General features: G+C 36.0%; 1 non-coding gene across 1 annotated transcript; it reads right to left on the bottom strand.

The window, feature by feature from the left end:
• Positions 1–11,406: 11,406 nt before the first annotated feature.
• Trnas-cga (transfer RNA serine (anticodon CGA)) lies at positions 11,407–11,478 on the bottom strand. Its single transcript has one exon. It is a non-coding gene; the product is annotated as a tRNA-Ser (tRNA).
• Positions 11,479–11,758: the final 280 nt, after the last annotated feature.

The raw sequence follows: 11,758 nt of genomic DNA, 5'->3' as shown, positions 1-11,758 counted from the left end.
CAAGTAAATACATAATTTTTAAGTAGCCCTGTACAGAGATTTATTTTTTGCCTCATGAAGTAAAATGTAGAATGTGCCACACATACGACGCACGTAACTGAACAAGGATTTTACTATTGTAACCTAGCAGTAGAGTGTACCCACGCATCTAGAGCGGGCGAACTGATCTTAAATGAAAAAAAAACATACTTATAAATGTTGGCTCAGAATAGAACGGTCCGGGTCCGGGCACTTTGTTTTCGATGACGGATGATCGGTGACCACGTGGTGCTCTCTATAAAAAACTGAAGTGTCGGACGCCTCGGCCCAGACCCGTGCTGATCTGGCGCCAGTCAATTGAGTCACGTGGTAATTATTATTAATAAAAAATAGGACGCTAACTACTTAAAACTAGTGCCTGTACCTAATTGCTTGTTGAATACCTACATTTTTAGATTTTTTAATCACATCATTTGTATTTCTGTATTTAATAACATTCTCATAAGAAATTAATTCGAATAAAATTCTTTTCAGACTAAATGTATAATTAATTTTACATGAAACTTTTAGGCATCATATTTTGATTAAATTTTGGATGAACGGTAAATTTACTATCAGCTTTGGAAGCATATTAAATCGGGGGGCACGGCAGTGCCCCCGCCAAGTCGAGCGCGAAGCAAACACTGCCGTACCATACCATCCTTTACTGGAACCATTTCGCCGCATTTTCAGGCCCCTATTTGAGAACCTCTGGATAAGACCAGAACGCAGAAATTTTGGTCATCCAGTAAGCTATAATCACATACTTAAAATCCAAAATTTCAAGTCTGTAGGTCATTTAGTTCCGAAGTTAAGCGAAAGCAAAGTTTCGCATTTATGAAACTCACTCATGATCATCAGAATAGAACTAGTACTTCCCATAAACTCAGAGAGCTGAAATTTGGTACAGAGTTAGGGTTTAATGGCCACATAAAGGGAAAACCTAAAAATATTGCAATATCAGTCACGTTTTAAAGATCTAAGAACTGCATAAGTAAGTTTGTAATCCCATATAAATATATGATATTACAAAGTTACTGTTGCAGTTCCTACAAATAGTAGGTAAAGTAAAGTAAAGGTACACTACGATGTACGATGTGAGTATGAATGAAGATATGTTTAGTTATGATATGTGTATACATAGTATGGGTATGAGTACCCGAAAAGAAGGACTGCCTACAAAAAGAGATGAGATCCCATCAAAAACATTACATGTAAAAAGGTGCAAGTCTCGCAACGCTTTTACTACAAAAAAGTTTTGAGATGTAATGTGAAACCAAGTCGGTTAATTTAATCAGTGCCAGGGGGTGTTAAAACCGTATCAATAAGATATCTTTAATTTGTAATACGTATAATGACTTGGCCATCGCACGGCTACATAATGACAAAAGGATCATCGTCACCTATTAAAAATAATTCTAATTGAACATAACGCTAGCGCTAATTGCAGTTTGAGCATTACACATATTTACGAGTACGGTACGAGTAAAGCATTATGTGCGATTGCCAAGTCATTATATGATGATTAGTGACGGATTACTGATTATTATTTAATTATTAGATTTAATGAATGGGCAATACGAAAAACTGTTGCTACTGTACAAGAATCAGAACCGGAAAAAAAGAAAAGAAAGATTTGTAATAATAAAAAAACTACTCCTAAAAAGAAAAAAAATGTGTTAAATAAGAAAATCTAATAAAATAAATCAATATGCCCACGTTTCTACAAAAAGAAGTGAAATCCCACCAAAAACATTCTGTAAAAAACTAGCCAAGTCTCGATGGAGCTGCTTGTTTATCTCTAAAAAGTAATGAAATCTAGACAAAGTCGTGCCAAGTCTAAGGTTCCTTACTGCGATTTCTTTATTATTATAGTTAATGTTGTGTGACTTGGCCGTTGAAGGGTACACAAGGGTACAAAACCAGGTGCTCCATGACACCATTGCACCAATCTGCCATTGCACCAAAAAGAAGTGTTTGTTTCAGGCTCGCCCATACATAAGTATTATTGAAATACGCAGCTTTATCAAGCCTACAATTGACTGGTTATTGAATCAACGTTTTCCAAGTGGCAATTTTCCATCGTCAATGGGTGGCGGTTCTGGCGACAGATTGGTGCAATGGTGTCATGGAGCACCTGGTTTTGTACCCTTGTGTACCCTTCAACGGCCAAGTCACACAACATTAACTATAATAATAAAGAAATCGCAGTAAGGAACCTTAGACTTGGCACGACTTTGTCTAGATTTCATTACTTTTTAGAGATAAACAAGCAGCTCCATCGAGACTTGGCTAGTTTTTTACAGAATGTTTTTGGTGGGATTTATTATTCCTGAGGGGACGCCAGCCGTGTTTTATGGGTACTAGTTTTCATCAGAATAATATGAATTATAATATTACCAGAACCAATTTGCTCATAAGATAACGATAACGGTGGGTATATATTTATATTATTTGCATTGTAGAAAATTGTAATTATTGGCACGTAGATACAGTCGGCACGATTCCTTCCCATAAACACCCCAATTCTTGACTTGTTGTAAGGACAATTGTAATTGGGGTGTTAACACCATCCATATATCGCTATAACTAACCCAATAACAATTTACACTGACCAAAGTGACCAAACAAAACAAAATATCGATCGGAGCATGATCATACGCCCCATTAAAGCCTAAGCTTTTCCAAAACGTCGTATATGCGTAAGTGTTCGCAGAAGCTTATGTCGTTTTGGTATTTGATGGTACAACGCGTGGCAAATTTACTACAACGCTGCACGCGCACATTTAGTCGGTGGACGATTTGTAGCTGATGATACACTAGCCCTAGGAGCTTATATACTTATTAGGTACTATTTAAGTTTAAATAACTTTATATCTCGAAGAAATTTACATTTCGCTACATGAGAAAAATTACATAAAATACAAGTATGTACCTACCTATTTGAATTACAAGAGCATCAAAAGAGCTCACACAAACAACAAACAAAACACAAACAGTTCAAAATAGTCTAAACAGTTTAAAATATGTCCCATGAAAGTTTAATATCGATCAAAAGAGCAGTTTAAATTAGTAGGTACACGATCACTATATTTACTCGTACTAATCCTAACCTTATGTTGGGGACGCGTAAGCTTAAAAAACTAAAATTTATTTACTATAATTTAATTTATTAATTACCTCATCAGAGTTAGGTTTCCTAGAATATACGCTTAAAAGTAAGAAGGAATCTAGATTAGGTACGATAATTATTTCAAATTCAATAGGTACAAGTCTAAATAAATAAAAAATATTTACATCCATTATCGGATCGAATTTCGAGTTGATCCGCGTAGGAGTAGAAGATAAGCGATAGCACATTAGGCACAATCACTTAAAGCGAAACGCTTACATTTGTTTACGCGGCTGAGGGCTCGCTCGCTCTCGTTCTTAGGACTAATGAAGATAAACAGTATTTAGCACGATAGACAACATATTGTACAAATTGCAACAATACCAATTTATAAACTGAAATGTTAACGATGACTCACGTTAGACCGGGCCAAAGCTTCCGGCGTATCATTTTCTATGGAAAGCATCACGTGATTGCCTGTCATGTCATAAAAAAGTAACCTCCGGTAGCTCCGGCCCGGACACGGCCCGGTCCAATGTGAGTCATCCTATACGTTAAATAGGTATACATATACAGCATGTTTTCGAATACCATAAGAAGTGTCCGAAATGGAAGTCTAAAACTTATTTTGAACTGTGATGACTGTCAAGATGACCAGGGGACCAGGGGATCAGGGGAGCCAAGATGACAATCGTACATCGAGAATAACTAAACGCAAAGTCACGTGATTATTTCCATATGTGTTTATATCTCGATTCTCGTTTTATACGAACGATTGTCATCTTGTCTAGGCCCCCAATAATGTCATACGAGTAAAATGCAAAAGATCTTTGAACTTTTATTATGATTTGAAATTTGAGAATCTGCTACTAAAATGACATACCCAAACATTGTTTATATACCTTGCCTATTCGTAAAAACCTTTTCAGAAGGGTTTTGAAGAGCGTACGACGAAATACGTCGAGTTGAGAGCGTTAATTCCACTCAAGTGAATCTCATAACAAATAATGTTATGAACGGAATGGAACATGCGGGACCACTTGCTCAAAATAATAAAAGGAAACAAAATAAATAAAAGGAAACTTGTCTCCCAGATACTGTTTATTTGAGCAACACTTGTTTTCGAGCCCTTTCGTGAGTACGAAATTAGAAATATTACAATGTTTGTTCCCAAATGGAATGATACTACGAATAACAAATATAATTTTCTCCGCGGCGTAGCCATTTTATAGAATTTAATTTAATGCGCTTTTACCATAGGTATACATATTTAAATGGATCTGGGACTTTTCACTAAGAATTATTGCTAATTGACTTCTTTATTGCAAAATTTGTATCCACACAAATATGTACACCAACGCTGGCATTGAGACACAGCTGAGAAAACGTTGTATTTTTTTTCATATCGAGACACACGGCTGTGTATCGAACGGGAATGTAGGTAATGTTTAGAATGACAAAGCATGTCATAAATTTTTGTTTTTAACACTAAAAAATTAAAGTTAAGGATGACTCACGTTAGACCGGGCCGGCTTCCGGCGCTTACTTTTCTATAACATGACAGGCGATCATGTGATGCTTTCCATAGAAAACGATGCGCCGAAAGCTTCAGGTCGGACACGGCCCGGTCTAACGTGCGTCATCCTTTAATCTCACTAAATATACGGTACGAAACAGTTAGCTTGTCACTAATTGAATACTCGGGGTTAATCCTGCTCACGTCTCCTGAATCACCCTGTATGTAAATTTATTTCATGTTACCATATTGTTACAGAAAATCACACTGAAATACGAAAAAACTCATAATACTTAATAGTCGTTAAGTAGTAGTGTAGTAGTTAGTAGTATTACTAGCAGCTTACAAGCATTAACGATTAGCTAAACGCCAGTAAGCCGTTAATGTCCCTTGCTTTACAAGCCCACATCGCAAAAGCAACAAAATTGCTCAGCGAACCATGAACGCGCACGCAGCCAATAAGATCCGAAGTTATACTATCCCATTTTGGTAGTGCAGTAAGCGCATAAATTACAATGGGAATAAATACACATATAAATGTCGTCGCCGGTACTATTTTAGCAGTTTTGCAGGGCGATACGATCATGCGATTTATGAATCCATTGTCTGGGCGCGGAGCAACTATTCTCATTAGTGTCCGGCAGCCGCGCGTTATGGTGGTGCTTCGTATGAACGATTTTTAAGGTTCCGTTCTTGTACGGTGTGTTGACCAACAAGGGTTTACACTTCGCGGAGTAAACCCTTGTTACTGTACCGTAAAATCAGGTAGCTATAGTCCTTAAGCACAACTATGGTCCAGCTTTTAACGTTGATTCTTAACAAGCCTTCATGATCTGTACTCGTTAGATTTATTTTGGAGCTTAGACACTCTTTATGAGTATAATAATATATTACATACATACTCAACATACTTAATTTGAAAAATACTTATACATATTCTACTGTATTTCAATTTGGACCATAGCTGTAAGTTGCGTACTAAGATTACCTGATTTTACGGTAAGTCATTGAGCGGATTCGTAGGTAGGTAATATTGTAGAGCAGTTGATATAGCTTCCAATATCGACTTTATTCAACAAAGTTCTCATTATCATGCCGCATTTTCTAGTTCTGCACATTTTCCAGCTCTCGAAATGTTATTTGACAAGCGATTCGGTTTTTATGAACATTTTTCCTTGCCAGTAAACATGAATATAACATGTTGTAGGCAAGTAACCTCTTTATAATGTAGGTATATTAGCAGCCACGGAATCCTCCTCCAAATAGGGCTATCACACTTGATGAGTTGAAACACAAATTACAATAAGTGCAAACTTTTTATGCTTCGGCAACTGAATCCTTCACTCTAGTGTGTTGTTTTTTACTACTTAACTTAATTACTTATTGTATTCGCGATACATTTTTCTCGACGCCTCATTTATAGTAAAACAAATAAAGTGATTCGACCCTAATTATGCCATCTAGGGACCCTAGAACTCGCTAATTGCGTATTGAAAATGTATGGGAAACTACGTATCAGTTCGCAATGATAAATGAATCGAAATATAATTGGAATTAAATTCGAATTCCGTTTTTTGTCAATAAATGCAGAAACAGCACCTACTGTGTGTAAACCTAAAGGTTTACTGTGTTAAGTAAATACTTAAAATGTACAGTTATTTATTTTTCTAAACTGTACCTAACTACCTACAAATCACACAAGGCCGGAACAACGTGACAAAACAACTCATGGGTACATATTCATTTTGAATAACTAACAGTAAAGGTGCGATTCGGGAAATGAATTAGAGATTCACTAGATATGAAATAGTAACGATATGTGACGCTACGGCAAAAGGTACATTATGGCGGTTGGCGCTTACGCTATTATTAACGTCGCTCTTATTATTATTGCGGCCTTTTGCCGTGGAATGTCACATATCGTTACTATTTTCATGTCTAGTGAATCTCTAATTAATTTCACGAATCGCGCCGTAAGTTAAATTTTACAAGTTTTGTAGCAGAAATTCTCAAATTCCACACATTACGTTTCGGTAAACACAAACTTGCATAATTAACACTCGCGGAAACTGCATTAACAAAAATGCACCAGACTCCCAAATCCCAAACCTAACCGCAAATTTGGACCACGTGAACCATTCATCGCCTTAATAGCGACAGGCGGAAGGTAGCGGAGAATTATGACGTCACATAACGTGCTAATGACGTCATAACTGCATTGCCCCGAGCGCCGTTGACTTGCCTGCAATGGATGCGATGCAATTTGCTAAGCAGATCCCGTTCGCGACTCATTTTAACTGGTTTTACACTCTACGTGAGGGGACTATTAACTTCTAGTTCTGTTTACAAGATTGCGTTGTATCCGGGCGTGGGTTTGCAATGGTCTGGCTTTGAGATTGGTGATGAGTGTGTGTAACCGGATCAAAATATGTTTTTATGTCTGCTTATCACGACTGCAAATAGATAACTAGGTATAAGAAAGAAATATAACATCATAATGGTATTTATTATTTATTAGTGCATACAAACTGGTATTTTAATTTGAACACAGGTAATATGCTGGTCATTTTGAGATGTTTTTTGTTTAAATATTAGTCTTACCAAAACTTACAGTGTAGACTTCTTTCTACAATATATTACAGTGCGTGACAGGACTGTTACGTGTATTTGCAGTGGGACGTAATAATGCCAAATTGTTATTATGTATATTATTATGTCCTTTTGTGAATATAATCATACAATCGTATCTTGATTAATCAAACACAAGCGCTAGATGTAAACTAATGGGCATGATTCGATCAGTGTGAAGTGTTGTTATGGCTTATGGCTAATGTCCAAAGATACAAACTAACAAGATTACAGTCGGCATAGCGTAATCATAGTGCTGGCAGTAATACTTATGTTTGTTTTGAAGACTAAAAGTTAGAATAGTGATGGAAAACTGTTGGTCGTGTAAAATAAAATTGCATTTAATTTTACTCTTAGTTTACTTACCTATATACAGGGTGTTTGGTACATCGTTTGCCAAATTAAAACGGCAGATAGGTTGAGTCATTTGCTATCTTCTCAGGCCTAGAAATTTTTAATTTGGTGCAAAAAAATTTTTTCATTTCTATGACAGTTTTTCGCAACTTCAAATTTTTACTTACTTAAATTTTTATTTTTAGTTTTTCTAGGCATGAGAAGATAGCAAATGACTCAAGCTATCTGCCCTTTTTAATTTGGCAAAGAATGCACCAAACACCCTGTATTTATTTATTAATTTTCGCAAATATGACTTATGTAACCTAGTAAAAACTTATGTATGAGAGTTTTCACGACAATATTACTTAATGTTTTTTAGGCTGATAATAAAGCTACTTTATTTAAAGTTTTGCTCCAGTTTGTCATTATAAAAGCCATCAACCTATTAACTTTTGAATATTATTTATTTATTAATGTGATTTATTTTTCTTCTTAGGTTAGGTCATTTATAACATGAATATAAAAGTAAAATACAAAAACACATAAAAAAACAACAAAAAATAAGTATAAACACATTATAAAAAACCTAACCTAGGGTGCCGCCAGCAGCGGGGCAGGGCCCAAGCTGCCGGTGGTCAGGGCCGCAGAGAGAGGAACCGGCGGACTATCCGGACTACTTATTTATTTATTATTATTTTATTTAAACTTTATTGCACAGTAAAAAATATACAGTGACAAAAGGTGAATATATTTTTGTACATATTTTCTAAAATAAAAGTCTCATTACTTTTAGCCAACACCTTACACAGAGAATTTAGTAAAAGTTTTAATAACACATCGCTATAACTACTATCTGTAAACCTATTAATTTGGCCGCTATTCCACAGAAAAATATAGCACAACGAGTCCTACATTTTGTCATCAACATTAAACATGTAGATATTGCAAATGTGCTACAATTACCTGCACGTAACGCAAGACAATGGTCGCAAACATGTGTTTACTCTGGTAGTGAAACTATGGGTTACAGGAACTTATTACGGTGGTTGCGGGAATACATGTTGAATTAAATGTACAACTATTGAGTTTTCATAAAACCCGAGTAACCCAATAGTAGTAGATATAATTCAGAATTATTTTAAAATATCGTAAATATTATATCGAATACAGTTCAATAAAAAAATCTAAGGAATAGGTAATCTGGCTTAATAATCAAAAACCGGTCAAGTGCGAGTCGGACTCGCGTTTCTAGGGTTCCGTACATAAATCCGACTCACGCTTGACTGCATATTTCTTATAGGTTTTCCTGTCATCTATAGGTAAAGAACTATTTTGTGTATTTTTTTCAAAATTTTAGACTCAGTAGTTTCGGAGATAAAGGGGGGAATGGTAATTTTTTGGCTATTTTCTTAAATAACTTCAAACTTATGTATTTTAAAATTATAAAAAAACATGTCCATCTTTGGGTCACTAATTTACATATGTGTACCAAATTTCAACTTAATTGGTCCAGTAGTTTCCAAGAAAATAGGCTGTGACAGACGGACGCACGAGTGATCCTATAAGGGTTCCGTTATTTCCTTTTGAGGTACGGAACCCTAAAAACATTTTGAACAAGTTTATTTTTACTGAAATATGAATAATAAATGTACCTATGTTTTAAATAGGAAAATAAATAAACACAAGATTCTAATTGAGTGAGTGACACAATTTGAACCTCACTTTATATTATAATATATATTATAATATAGTAGCGAAGCGATAATGAACACATACACAATCGGAACTAAGAATTACATTCAACTATCGTCGTAAATATATTTGTGGTTTATTATTCTTAGTCGCTCAGCTTTTAATTTTAACCCTTTACTATTTCAAAAATGTCAATCGAATGTCAGCCTTACTCATCGAAAATGGAACACTTGATTTTATTGCCATATGTGGGAAATCTATATCCCTTAGCCTGGTTAAGGGTTAGGTATATGGAGATAATAGATGTACCTACGCGAATAATGTGTGATAGTTATTCAGTCTCATAAAAATATCAAATCTTATCTAAACGTTAAGCCCTTTTTCTGTCACATGCGAAATTATAGCAAATGTATTTTTGCAAGCGATAAAGTACAATGTGACGCAAGCTCATATAACAATAAAAGCTATTTTAGTCCTGGTAGCACCTGTCTGAGCGAATTTGTAAGTTTGTTTACGTTTATCGAGACTTGGCGCAATAAACGTCGCACGTGAAAGGTGTGCAATAAATCAGCTTCAGGAGTGTCATTACAATCGCGTGCCTAACACGAGCGCGTCAACTGTTCAGGTATTCACTTGTCCAGGTAAAAATACGTCCTCTTCAATTACTCAGTTGTAACGGACCTTGGGATCGGGCAGCACTGGATTGACGGAGACATTGGAGACAATGCCTGTGAATGCAAGATCTGGAGTCTTGTGAATTACATACGGGACCCTGAAAGCAAGGAAACTCGCATCTAGAGACGGTTGACGTGAAAGCTCGGTGAACTGAATCGGGTTTTATGGTTACACACGAAACGTACAGTCTACAGTGGTACAGAATTGATTTTTTGCAACGTTTAAAACTATCTTAAACCTTTAAACGAGCAATTCTTGTATATATGTCGGCGGCCGATCGTAAGATCAGGCAGATCGTAATGTTCCTGTGTAATGTTTTGACGATAGTCACATAAAACCAATATATAGGTAGGATAGGTTCGTTAGGTTGCTTCAAATGCCCGAAAGGCAAACTGCCTAGAAGTAGGAGCCCCGCGTAGCGTAGCGTGCAATTATGTCGACTTAAAATAATCACCTTAAAATTACTGTCACTAACTGTATTTACCTTTAAATAATCTTATGATAGGTACAGTCAAGTCAGTAGATATTACAACGTCATAAGATATTATTTTAAGTACTTAGTACAGTCAGCTACAATAGATGTCTCCAACTAATATTATTAGTCCACAAATTGTCAATTCGTGATCGATGTTCCATGGCAATATAATCGTGAGTACTCATAAGATGTGTCTAACTTAACGTCGGTAAAATGCCCTTGTAAAGAATATTGAAGACCCTAAATTTCACAGAACAAATAAGCAGTATCCCCGGACACGCCACACAATTTCAGTCATAAGGAAATCTGCGTAATGATATTAATTTTCAATTTCCAGGAACCTACTTAGGAAAACAGGAAAAAGTGACATTATTTGGAAGACATTTTATTAAGTGTTACATTAAAATCTTAGAAGCTTAATTATGCCCCTCGTACCATTAACGTAAGTAGACATTAAAGGTAATTATGGCATTTTATATATTGTAAGTTAGGCGGCGTAAGGTTAAATAAATTCGAGTCAATATTATGTTTGTATTCATACCATCTCAGTGACCTATTATTACGATAGCGAAGCGATAATGAACTAAATAGGTAATTTAATACCGTTTTTAACCCGCGCTCAGCCTATCATGGTCGCATTTTATCACTCGTCATGTCATGCGTCACTTTAGCACTTACATATTGGTTATAATGTGACAGCCATTATGACAGATGATAAACCATCTTAGCCTACTTTCGTTATTATATAATTTGACACCGCGAGTCGTGGAAGAAAAAGCTTTGCCAGGCCAAATTTTCATATCATTCCTAAATTATCGAATATGTAATACAAATAGCTCATAGACGGCAGGCAGCATCACAATCATTTACAGAGTTCTGGTGCAACATAACAAAACGTAATTTATAAACTGAAATAAATGTCATATACTAAGAAAAAGTGACCAAGGCCTCCAGTGCCCCAGGCTGGAATCGAACCAGCGTCCTCTGCTATCGCGGCAGGTGCCTAAACCACTCGGCCACCGGGCCACAGCGGGATAGGTCGAATTTTTTCAAGTACATGTAAATGTAATTTATTTAATATATTAACGTCGAATAATTTTCATTCCCAAATAAGCGTTAAGCAAAGGACGCTTTTTGGACGAACTTCAATGCACAGAATTCGTGATATTTTGATAATAGTGGAACAAATACGCGCTGCACCTCGAAATCCGACTGCATAATGACTCGGTGTTTGCCATGTTTTATGCTAAATGCAAGGATGAAAAGAGCCTGCAAATGTATGCAGATCGCGGCGTGGGAAGGCAAC

The sequence above is a fragment of the Cydia fagiglandana genome, chromosome 15 (genome assembly GCF_963556715.1).
Source record: "Cydia fagiglandana chromosome 15, ilCydFagi1.1, whole genome shotgun sequence".
Taxonomy (NCBI): domain Eukaryota; kingdom Metazoa; phylum Arthropoda; class Insecta; order Lepidoptera; family Tortricidae; genus Cydia; species Cydia fagiglandana.
The sequence above is the reverse complement of the archived record's forward strand: the minus strand, read 5'-3'. Positions and strand labels throughout refer to the sequence as shown.